Source organism: Castor canadensis, chromosome 14 (genome assembly GCF_047511655.1).
Source record: "Castor canadensis chromosome 14, mCasCan1.hap1v2, whole genome shotgun sequence".
NCBI lineage: Eukaryota > Metazoa > Chordata > Mammalia > Rodentia > Castoridae > Castor > Castor canadensis.
The window spans coordinates 68,690,946-68,704,555 of NC_133399.1; positions in this window are offsets into that span (position 1 = coordinate 68,690,946).

A 13,610-nucleotide genomic window follows, 5' to 3' on the forward strand; every position below is an offset into this window, starting at 1 on the left:
GTTTTCCTTGGGGTGTATAGGAGTGAAGCCAGAGTGGTTGCTGAAGTTCCTAAAGAAGTTTGTTTCTACACACCACTTATGCTTAGAGACTGTCTTAAATATGTCACAATATTTCTTCTTTCTGGATAGAAAGCCAACGAAAATAATGGCAATGGTACCTATTTTTCAACAACAAGAAGGTTAAAACCAAAGAATGTGCAAGATAGCTAAACAAGTGAAGTAAGTGCATTAGGAGAAATATTATTCTAAAAATAAAATGAGTCACATAATTTGTTATCTTTGAGGTGTTTTGTCAAATTCTGATCAGTAAAAAGATCAATTAAACAGCAAATGACTTTGAGCACCCATAATGTGCAAAACACAGTGTTGTCAGGGAATTAAAAAATTATAATAACTACTTTATAATCACATCATTTAAAAAAATATTTTGACTTGTGTGGCATTTGATGTTTCATTTTCTATTTTAAGCGATAGCCATTTTAAGATTTCTTCTCATGTCCTTGTTATCCTAAATCTAACTGAAATGTTTTTTACTGTAAATTCTTTCCTGGATGATTTAAAACTTACTCTATTTTCTGTATTCTTTTAGCATTTGATATGTCTATTCAAACATGACTTGTGTTAAGGAGTATTGTAATGGAGAACGGCTACAGTGTATCCTAAACTGTAGGATCTCTGAAGGCTGATCTCTTCCCTTCTCTTCCCTTTCAGAAGATCAATTCCTGCAAGGAGAGAGGGAGAGAGGGAGAGAGGGAGAGAGGGAGAGAGGGAGAGAGGGAGAGAGGGAGAGAGGGAGAGAGGGAGAGAGAGGGAGAGAGGGAGAGAGGGAGAGAGAGAGGAGAGAGAGAGAGAGAGAGAGAGAGAGAGAGAGAGAGAGAGAGAGAGAGAGAGAGAGAGAGAGAAAGAGAACTTCAGGATGAAGAAAGCAAACAGATAAGAAAAATTCTATTTTTTCTTGTAGTATAAATCTTCCCTACTGTCTCGCTTGTAAAGGACTCCTAGTGTATATTCAAGGACATGTCTTATAATTCTACACCTAACACTACACAGTTAAGAGCGTTTGAAGGAGGGGACAGAAGGCTGTCAATTAGTTTAATTAGATTCTTTTCTGTCTATGCCTTTACTGGAAGGAACAGGAACCTTGTTTAGTGTGAGCTATGGAGGAGGAAGAGGATTGGGGAATAAAAGAGGGTCATTAGAACAAGGGGATCATCTGTCCATACAGAGGTTGAGCAGCTGTGATGGTTTTCTGGAACTTGTAGGAAATAAATGAAACATCATGGTGCCTGAGAGACAGAGGACAAGAGTAAAGTGTTTTGCTACCTTCTGTGACTGACCAGTATGTGACTTTTTACTTCCTGTATCATGTTCTCTCTCAAGTCATTTCTCTTGAGTCGTCCATGAAACTTGCCTACAAAGCTTCTGATACATGTATCATTAACACATTCATTCTTTAAGGGGAAATAGAATTATGAGATAATGCAGAAAGAAACTTACTACTGGATTTTAAAAATACCTTGAAATGTAAACCACAAAGGAAATACCAAGTTGCTTCTCAAAGAAATGGAGAAAATTTATAGACAAGATTCTCAGTTTCTGGTTTTTGCTTTCTTTCTTTGAAGCCATTTCTTTGCTTTTTTGCTCTGTAAGTATATGTATGTGTGTATTTGTGTGTGTGTATGTGTGTGTATGCATGTGTGTGTGTGTTTAAGTGTGTGTGTGTGTGGGGGTGAGTGGGTGTTTCCAGATAAATGTAGCAGGGACTTCAGCCAGACCACATGTGTGTGAGTCAAAATTTCAGCCTTCATTTGTCTTAAACGGTGAAGCTCTGGGTGTAGCCTAACAAAACCTGGCAGATTGTCTGAATAGTTCTTTCACCACTTGACCTAAAATGTAGTAAATCAGATGACATATTGTTCCAATTTTACATTAGTACTCATATTTTAATAAAAAAAGGAAGAGTGTGTTCTAGCAAGATTTTTAAAGTACAAACATAATCTAGTTACAGATCCAAACTATTACAATATTTGGTATTGGAGTTACAAAATGTAGCTTAGTTGGTTATTTAAAAACCCATGATTATGATTATTTTGGCATTTGCTGTGGACTGAACTGTGTCCCTCTGACATTCATATGATGCAGTCTGACCCTCCATGTAATGGTGTTAAATGTGGTGGTTTTGTGCAGATGACTGTGTTTAAATGAAGTTAGGAAGGTGAGGCCTTCCTGAGGGACTAGTGTCGTGATAAGAAGAGGAAGAGACTAGAGTTCTCTTCTGCCATGTGAGACAGAGTAAGAAGGTGGCAGGGTGCAAACCAGGAACAGATTCTTTAGCAAGGACAGAACTGTCTCACTCATTGATCTGGGACTTCCCAGCCTTCAGAACTGTGAAAAAGTGATGTCTGCTGTGCAAACCTTCCCATCTATAGCATCTTGCCATAGTAGCCTGAGTAGGCCAATTTGGCATTTTATCTTGAGTTACATTTAAAGTAACACTTGATACTAACAATTCAATGTCTATAAATAACTGTAATAATAATAATAATGGTGATAACAATAATGGAGGGAATTTGGTGAATTCTCCATTCTTTCTAATGAATAAAATCCTTGGAGGAAGTCAACTAAGATGGATCTAAATTTTATTCTTTGTTTTAAATAATTATCAGCACAATGTACAATGAAAATGTGAACCATTCTCAGCTCAGGGGTCTCTAAGCAAGATGAATTAAAACACTCTGCATATTAACATTTAGAATGCCTTATATATTACAAAAGAGAAAAATCTCCTATTTATCTATTTCTACACCCCCCCTTTTTTTAATATTGGGGAGTGACCCTAGGGCTCACACAGCTAGACAAGCATTCTATCCCTTGAGTGATAGAATTTTTAAAATAGGTCCAGTTAACTTCAAGTAACTTAAGTGAGTGGTCCAGTCACTCAGCTAGTTAGTGGTGAGGCTCCTCTTCCTAGCCCAAGGAATGCTTCCTAGTCTTGGGGCAGAAGCACAAGTCTAGCTGGTGATATTTTTTCTAGAACCTTTCATCTATACTTTGAGTTCATTAAGGTCCAATTAGAGTTGGAGGAAGCTTATTTACAAACCCATAAAAGACTTCTTCTGTATTTTCTAACTTATCTCTTTCCCTAAGTCCATTGCATTGAACTACCCTGCTTAATGGGTTAGAAAGGGAGTAAGACAATGATTGGTAAAAGGAAATTCAGACTATGAGTCTGCCAGACTATTTACAGGCTATTTCAAGGATGAGATAGCTCTCAGTGTCTTTGCATCTGCTAGTTTCCTTCTAAACTTGCATGCACTTCAACTTCTACTAGAGGAAACCACCATTCAATCCTGTCTTCACTTGGATATGTAATTCCTGACTCTTGTTATAAATATTTTGAGAATCACAACAGATATTCATTGAGCACTCCCTAATTGTCAGGCTCTATTCTCAGTGCTATACAGAATTACTGCTTAAAATCTGTCAACAATCCTAGCAGGGAGGATCTATTTAATGTGCTCCTTCAATGGACAAGGTAACTGATGCTAAGAGCACTTAACTAACTTGTCAGTTTCCCATATGGGAAAGTGTGTGGAATCTCAAAGCACTGACTATTCAGTACTGTCTCTTGATAGGTGAATGTTATGCCTCTTTGTAACTTCTCACTTTGTCCACTCTCATCCTTCTATCTCTAAATCACTGAAGTTGACCATTTACAAAACTTCTCTTCACATTAACCTGAAATCTACCAATAATACAAATTGCAAAGTGAAAAAGTGAACAAAAGGAATAAGTACTTTAAATACCAATTATTTATAAATTATATGCAGAAATGGTTTTGGAAATAACTTGGAGAATAATTGTTCAACTTGGAGTATGCATTAGTTGAAATGAAAAGCTCTATTAATAATTTATTAGAATACTAATTAAGTTGGAAGCAAATAAAACCCCAGTATGAAGTAAAAATAAAAATACAAGAAATCAGCCCCTATAAATACTGGAAAATATACCAAAATGTAATAATAACAATTGTCTTTGTAGCAGATTCTTGGTGATATTTTTCTATGCTCTCTAGCTTTGAGTAGTTTCTAAATTTTCCCTAGAATGCCTGAAATACATCAATAATGGAAAAATGAAATATATTTGAAGTATAATATATATATACTGAAAGATTTAGGATATTTTGATTCTTTGAAGGTATTTTGAATAGTTCTGTGGTTTCAGACATAATAACTTATTTGGCCTGTTTCCTTATCTTCAAAAGTAGTGAGAGGAACAAAATGTTAATTGTAACTCCCATGTAGAATATTGTAACTTTCGTGTACATCAGTTTTTTTCACCTTCATTTACATCAATTTTTTTCATGAGAAATCAACCCGATTAACCCACTTTTTCTGGATGAAGTAGCTGAGTTTCTGAACCCTTAAGAAGCAAACAGTAGGTGGCGAGAACCAAGAATCAAAATCATATGTTTCAATAAAGAATGCTTAAAATCTCCTCAGTCACAAATATCTTATGTATTTATATAATTCTGATTATTTATCTCTCTTTCTTTATGTCATACTCTAGAATATTATCTACAAATTGCTACTGAACATCTAAGTCTTGTTCAGTGAACTGTCTTATTTATAGAATTCATTCTTTTTCTTTTTTGTTTATTCACATGTGCATGCAATGTTGGGGTCATTTCTCCCCCAAACCCCACCCCCTCCCTCTTCCCATCACCCTTTCCCTCTCCCCCTCTACCTCCTCGCTTCCAGGCAGAAACTGTTCTGCCCTTATCTCTAATTTTGTTGAAGACAGAGCATAAACAATAATAGGAAAGACAAAGCATTTTTTGCTAGTTTGAGATAAGGATAGCTATACAGGAAGATTCCTAGCATTGCTTCCATGTACAAATATGTTACATTCTAAGTTGATTCTTCTTGAACTGACCTTTTCTCTAGTTCCTGATCCCCTTCTCCTATTGACCTCTGTTACTCTAAAGTTTCTGCATTAGTTCCTCTGCATTGAACATCAAATTCTATCAAGTTTTTTGGGTTTCTTACCTATCCCCATACCTCCTGTGTGTGCTCTCGCTTATCATGTGACCAAAGTCCAATCACATTGCTGTATTTGCTCTAGATCTGAAGTCCACATATGAGAGAGAATATATGACTTTTGGTCTTCTGAGCCTGGCTAACCTCACTCAGAATGATGTTCTCCAATTCCATCCTTTTACTTGCAAATGATAAGATTTCATTCTTTTTCATGGCTGAGTAGAATTCCATTGTATATAAACACCATATTTTCTTAATCCATTCGTCAGTAGTGGGGCATCTTGGTTGTTTCCATGACTTGGTTATTGTGAATAGTGCTGCAATAAACATGGGTGTGCAAATGCCTCTGGAGTAACCTGTGTCGCATTCCTTTGGGTATATTCCCAGGAGTGGGATTGCTGGATCATATGGCAGATCTATGTTTAGATTTTTAAGAAGCCTCCACATTTTTTTCCAGAGTGGTTGCACTAGTTTGCATTCTCACCAGCAGTGTATGAGGGTTCCTTTTTCCCCACATCCTTGCCAATACCTGTTGTTGTTGGTGTTTTTGATGATAGCTATTCTAACAGGGGTGAGGTGGAATCTTAGTGTGGTTTTGATTTGCATTTCCTTTATGGCTAGAGATGGTGAGCACTTTTTCATGTATTTTTTTTTGGCATTTGAATTTCTTCTTTTGAGAAAGTTCTGTTTAGTTCAGTTGCCCATTTCTTTATTGGTTCATTAAATTCGGGAGAGTTTAGTTTTTTAAGTTCCCTATATATTCTGGTTATCAGTCCTTTGTCTGATGTACAGCTGGCAAATATTTTCTCCCACTCTGTGGGTGGTCACTTCAGTTTAGAGACCATTTCTTTTGTTGTGCAGAAGCTTTTTAGTTTTAAGAAGTCCCATTTGTCTATACTTTCTCTTAGTTGCTGAGCTGCTGGGGTTCTGTTGAGGAAGTCCTTGCCTATACTTATTACCTCCAAAGTGTTTCCTACTCTTTCCTGTACTCTTTAGAGTTTGGGGTCTGCTATTAAGGTCCTTGATCCATTTTGAGTTAATACCAGTACAAGGTGATAGACATGGATCTAATTTCTGTTTCTTGCAGACGGATGACCACTTTTCCCAGCAACATTTGTTGAAGACTCTGTCTTTTCTCCATTGTATATTTTTAGCACCTTTGTCAAAAATAAGGTGGGCATAGTTGTATGGATTCATATCTGGGGCCTCTATTCTGTTCCACTGGTCTTCATGTCTGTTTTTGTGCCAGTACCATGCTGTTTTTATTGCTATTGCTTTGTAATATAATTTGAAGTTGGGTATTGTGATACCTCCAGCATTGTTCTTTTTGCTGAGTAGTGTCTTGGCTATTCGTGGTCTTTTGTGTTTCCAAATGAATTTTAGGGTACATTTTTCAATCTCTGTGATGAAATTCATTGGGATTTTTATGGGAATTGCATTAAACATGTAGATTGCGTTTAGTAGTATAGCCATTTTTTAGTGCGTTGCTTCTACCAATCCATGAGCATGGGAGATCTCTCTACCTTCTCTAGTCTTCCTCAATCTCTTTCTTAAGGGATTAATAGTTCTCCTTGTAGATATCATTCACATCCTTTGTTAAGTTTACTCCTAGGTATTTGATTTTTTTTGAGGTTATTGTAAATGGAATTGTTTTCATATGTTCTTTCTCAGCTTGTAGAACCCATTCTTAAAATAACTATTTCTCAGAAAACTTTCCTCCATCAACGTGACTGATTATGCCTCATCACAATTGATGGTACACATACATTGAGAATGTTAAGGATTTGCATTTTGTATTCTTCTTTTTTACTTCACTAATGATATTGACTATATCTCTTCTTAATACTGTTTGTTTCTCACCACCAACAACAGGTGTTGGCATGGATGTGGGGAAAAAGGAACCCTTATACACTGATGGTGGGAATGCTAACTAGTACAACCACTCTGAAAACAAATGTGGAGGCTTCTTAAAAATCTAAACATAGATCTACCATATGATCCAGCAATCCCACTCTTGGGGATATACCCAAAGGAATGCGACACAGGTTACTCCAGAGGCACCTGCACACCCATGTTTATTGCAGCACTATTCACAATAGACAAGTTATGGAAACAATCAAGATGCCCCACCACTGATGAATGGATTAAGAAAATGTGGTATCTATACACAATGGAATTCTACTCAGCCATGAAGAAGAATGAAATCTTATCATTTGCAAGTAAATGGATGGAATTGGAGAACATCATTCTGAGCAAAGTTAGCCAGACTCAGAGGACCAAAAATCATATGTTCTCCCTCATAAGTGGACTTTAGATCTAGGGAAAATACAGCAATGTGATTGGACTTTGGTCACATGATAAGGTGAGAGCACACCAGGGAGGTATGAGGATAGGTAAGAAACCCAAAAAACACGATAGTATTTGATGTCCTCAATGCAAAGGAACTAAAGCAGAAACTTTAAAGCAACAGAGGCCAATTGGAGAAGGGGACCAGGAACTAGAGAAAAGGTCAGTTTGAGAAGAATCAACTTAGAATGTAAACACATATGTGCATGAAAGCAATGCGAGTAATCTCCCTGTATAGCTATCCTTATCTCAACCAGGAAAAACCCTTTTTCCTTGTTATTATTGTTTATACTCTGTCTTCAACAAAATTAGAGATATGGGGAAAACAGTTTCTGCTTGGAAGCGAGGGGGTGGGGGCGTATAGGGAGGGGGTGTGGGGAAATGAAGGGGGCGGGGGTAGGGGGTAGAAATGACCCAAACATTGTATGCACATATGAATAAATGAGAAAAAAATACTGTATGTTTCTCTTTCCCCCAAACACACACACAAACACACACAGACACATATACACACTCACAAATTCCTACTGAGTACTATTTAGTGAAAGACTCAAGTATAGTGTAATTTGGGCTGATTGTCAGACCATAATAATTTGGGAGAGGAAAACTGGAGCACACTGTTCTGCATGTCTCTCCATAGTGGTGTGTATTTTACAAACTCCCAGCTTCCATATGGCAGGCACCATTTTCCTCCTGTTTCAAAACAGGCGGAGGGATGGCTGTTTCTGCTGTGGACCCTGAGTGGAGGTTAAGGTGCTAATCTGGGAATGTCAGCACTCTTGCTGAATGAGTACTGAATATACACTGGGTGAGACCATCCTAGAGACATTGCCTTCCCTTTCTCAGCTGTTAAAGGCCACCAAAATTTTGTTCTCTTAAGTCTTCTTCAGAGAGCTTAATTTTTATTAAAATAGTTTTACAATTGCACCTCATGAGCCTTTGGGGACTGCAAAGGAAGAAAATCTGAGTCATAGTATGCTGGACCTCACATCTGTCTCTTGTAATATCTCCTGCAATTGATCTAGTGTATTTCACCCTCACTCACCTTCTTATTAATTATAGGATACTCCTGACTACTTGATGATCACTCATTCAGATACTCAACCCATTTTTATTTAAAGTTCATAATATGTCAGGCACTGACACAAGTTTTAATCATAGATTGAGAATGAAATAAGGTCCCTTCCCTTTTGGAGTTTGCATCCTAATTTTACTTAATTAAATACAGACATTAAACAAGTAAGCATATACTAATTGAAATTACAGGTTCTATAAATGAGCATAAGTCAGGATAAGAGACTAATGATATGTACCTGCCTGTGTATGCATGTGTGACTATGTATGTGACTGTGCACTATCTAGATAGATCTTCCAGAAAGAAGGTTTCTATGGGAAGTGACACTTGAATGAAAATGTGAATAAATGGGTTTTAAGGCTAGGGAGAAGAAAATATTAATACCTACAGGCAGGCATATCTAGATCGTTCTTTGACTCAGGGTCTCCTGATGCATACATTGTTTCCTTGTTTATAAAGAAATGGAATAAGCTATTTTAAGAAAGTGTTGATAATGGCAAATTTTAACACTTAAAAAGTAAACATAGCTACACAGTAATTCTGCTTATTAAGTGAAACTTGGGCATATAGGTTTGGAAACTGAAATTATATAACTGGGTTGTTGCCAGATTTAAATGAGATAGTAGGTATAATTGCTCCTAAACAAACAAAATCCAATATACATAAATACCTACCAAATCTATATATCATAATACAAATGTCAGAGGTTATTATATAAAAGAATTATGCATTTAAAGTTGAATATTTTTAACACTTATAAATGTTTAAAAACATATTTAGTATTTATAAAACATCTATTGTAATTTATAGCTCTGGTTCACTTTTCAATAGCTCTTGACTATTTAGCTTTAATGGATCACTTTTGGCATAATGGAGCCAGATATTTGCTTGTATATGGAGGTGCAGAACCACATCATAGCTGACAAGAACTTTTTGAACTCAACACATCCCTATTTCTATATTCCATATTGTACAGAGATAACAGATGTCATTCTGGCTCTCAGGTAGCCTGTAGTTCAGTCAAGCCGAGTAAGTTGAGGATCACAGTTAATCAATGAGAGGTATGTTGACATATATCATAAACCCCAGAGAAGCAAATAACGTTAGGAGGGTTCATAATGGGAGGTGACAATGTAACATGAGTGGGGGAGTACAGAAATCTAGGAACATAAGATGATAATCATGGAGTTGAATTAGAGAGTTCTAAGCTTTGCTTTAAGGTGGCTTAAAAAGACAGGTAAAAGACTTGTGTCTTCTTAGAAGTGGTTACTATGAAGGAGGAGTAAAAATCTAAAGGGACAGCTTCTTTATATTCAGTATTTAATTGCAACTTCTTACTTTTCAAAGCATTCAAGGCAATTACTCTCAACCCTGCTTAGAAATAGTTGGAGTGAGGTTCTCAGAGGTTAAGTAACTTATATTCTGGGAGGACTTGAACCCAGGTTACTTTTTCCCTGAGTTCAAGAGCCTCCTAGTACTTCCCCAGGTGGCCTTTTGATTTCAAAATCACGGATCCTACCTTGTGCAAGTACATAGTCTCAGTGGTGATTTTTGGAGAAAGGGATATTGCATATACACATGAAATAAAATAACTCATCGATTTAGTGGGCCTTTGGTCTTCTTCCTTTTAATCCTTTGTAGCAAGGCCATCTGCATTTCAAATATTATTTCAGTAATGCAAGAATCTATTGCAATGTACTATATTTTTTGAAAATACTTCATTATTGTACATCATTGGGGATGAGGGAATTTTAGGTAAAAAGCTCTAAATTATTAACATCTTTCTTGTAAAGAAGCCAATATATTACAACAGGATCTATAAAAACTGGGGAGAGATGCAATGAAAAATGTTGCATGTTTCTGAATCTCTAGGATTCTATTTTAAGCACATCAAAGTGTAAAAATCATCAGTGAATTAAAACAAAACAGTAGTCTGCTATATATGAACAGAAATTCATGGTAGAAAAGTTCTGGGTTATTTTTAGGTCAAGAACAGAAAGTCAAGAAAGTAAAAAAAAAAAAAGCTGTCTTTCCATTAACTGATCTGGTTTCATTTTTATAGTTGTATTTTGCAGTCACATTTTGGTTCTGTTTTTCAGACCCCCCACAACAAACTGTAGTCATGTGGTACATCTGATATGTGCAAGACTTCATCATCTGATGCATACTGAAAAAGAGTATGAACGGCAATACTGAGCCTTCCCCAATTGTTCCTTGTCCCCAGCAAGAGCCTATTAAGACACTGAAAAGGTCTGAGCTGCAAGCTCAAGTTTCCACACAGTTCTTTTATCAAAAATATTTCAAACTTGTTTTTTTCACAGTGAATCCATTGCAAGTTTTGAGTTAAGCCTTTAGTGGAAAACTCACCTATGCTATGAAACTGAGACATAGCTGGGCAAAGGATCAGTGTAGAGTGATGGTAACTTCCAACTCAAATAATGATAAAAATAACAAGAATATCAACATTAGCAGTGGAAACAGCTAACTCTCAAGAGCTTAATACATTCTAGATTCTGGGCTAAGCATATTGTGCCAATTATATTACTTAAATGTCACAAAAACTATGACATAATAATAAAAATAATTGCTATTAAATAATGACTATGTGCTGAAAACTTTGCTGAATTATCTCATGAAATTCTTACAAATCCCTCTGCAGGTATGGTCCTTAAATACTGGAAAGTGGGAGCAGAGATCTTAGTGGGGTCAACTGAACATTGAAGTTGCTTTGTCTTTTTAGGGGAGGAAGGGGACTTGCTGACACTGAATGTGGCTCAGGAACCAGGAGAACCCTATGTTTATAAACATTCATGTAAATGGGAATAGCTTTATTGGGGTAGGCAAAATAGTGATACTAGCACTGAGTATAACAAGATGACAGCATCTCAAGAATTTCCAGATGTTGTGAGACATACGGCTCACAGATGGTGTCAACAGCCATGTGTGCCTCTGTTAGGGACTTTGAAGTCAATGGGATATGATTTATCTACTTCACCCTGTGTGGCATGTTGCCTCAGAAATTTTTGTGAGTCATCAGATAGTTAAATGAGAAGCTTATTTTAACTGGGTCTATTTGTGGCATGTTGGTGGGTGTGGCTATGTTCTGTCTTCATTCTAGTCAGTAATCCTCCTGAAACACAGTGGTAGGGTGAGATGAATATCCCATTTATCAGATGAAGAAACAGATGCAACACTAAGAACTTTTTTCCATTTTCCTCTTACTTTTAAATAGATGGCCAGCTAAACATCCTTTTTCCTATATAGTCATTTGCCTTATTTTGATCTTCATAAATAAGACTTTATCCATAATTCTTAGTAAACTAGTATCATTTTGAGTAATTTCACATTCTACTACTACATTGGGTCATAGTTAATTGTTATCTAGATTATTGGCATTCTTTACTTCTGCCTTTGTTCAATAGGTCCAGCTGTATTTTGATAAAAGCTCAGATGTTTCCAGCAAGCTGAGAGGTATGTTAGGAAGAACAGGTACAACATCCTTGAGCCTGGGAACCTTTTGGCCCTAGCCAGTGATCACATGAACAGGTGACCAGGAAACACAATCTGTTGTGTGCACCATCAAAATGGCTCTGAAGACTTTGAATTTCAAGTAATCATATGGATGTTGACAATGCCTTGATACTTACCTTAGTTCTGATGCATGAACATTATGATGGGATGGCAACTATGGGATTCCGAGAAGCACAGGTACCAGGAATAAGTGACTAAATAGGTGGTCCAGAAACACAGCCAAGGCTGTGTGTGAAGATCTGTCAAAATTTACCACCCTTATTTCCATAGACCTGGGTGAACATTTCACTAGTACCTGAGTGACATTGCTATGGTTAAAAACAGGTTTAAATTTAAATTAACTGCCTCTTTATGCCACTCCCCAGTAAAATGTTGATCTTCTTAATGAAATATTTTGTGGTCTTAATGAAAACCAGGGTTTGGTGAACTTAGATACCTAAGGAGAACTGATTGAAGTCTGGTATAAAACAGAAAATCCTCAATGTTTTAATTCTTGAAGCAGGTAAACAGATAAGCACCATCCCTTACAAAATGTGTTTGAACAATCAATAGGCTTTGTTTGTATCACTTATTTCTTTCACAAGAATGATTCAAAAAGCAGGCATTCTGATCAATCAATTCCTTGTCATCACCTAAATGCTTGCTAGGTCTGCAGGACACAGTAGTATTCCTGAGGTAAGTAATGAGGCTGTGAAGATAAGATAAGAAGCCTCAACCACTCAGATAATGAAGCCTTAGGTATGACAATTACTCTTCTAGGGATTTATTCAAGTAGAAAACTATAAATGTGGCTTTAAATGTCAGACTAGACACAGACTATAGAAGATGAGATAGGTCAGGATATCCTCTTAGGACTCTAGAAGACTTCTGTGCAAGTAGTCTTTATATAATAAATGCAGGGTCTCACTTGTTTAGAATTGCCCAAGTCTTTTTGAGACACACGGAGCTGATACTTCACACCACTGTGTTATCATATGAACCTCAGAGATTAAGTCCATTTTTAATTTCACTTTATTAAGTTATGATTTATGTACAATGAAATTCACCAATTTTAAGTTTCTAATTGGATGAAGTTTGATAAACATATGAAGTCCTATGACAATGACTAAAATGTTAAAAAAAAATCTTTTACTTCAGAAAGTTCCCTAGAACCTTCTGTGGTCATTCCCTTCTCTCTAAATCTGGTTCTGACAGTCACTGATTTTTCTATCTCTCTGGTTTCCATTCTTCTAGAATTTCATATAAGTAAATCTGACTTCTTTCATTCAGTATAATGATTTTTACCTTCATCCAGATTATGCTATGCGAGAGTGGTTCAACCTTTTCATTGCTGAGTAGTACTCATTATCCATTCATAAATTGATGGACGTTTGGATTGCTTCTAGCTTTTGGTTTTAACAAACGAATCTGGTGCAAATATTCAAGTGCAAGTCTTTGTGTGCAAATATGTTTTTGTTCTCTTAGGTAAACACCTATGTATGAAATTCCAAGGTCATATAGTGAGTATTCGTACATATAAGAAACTACCAAGCTGTTTAAAATGTTGCTGAACTATTTTTCATACCCAACAACAACCTCTGAAAGATCCAATTGCTCAACATCCTGAAAATACCTGACAT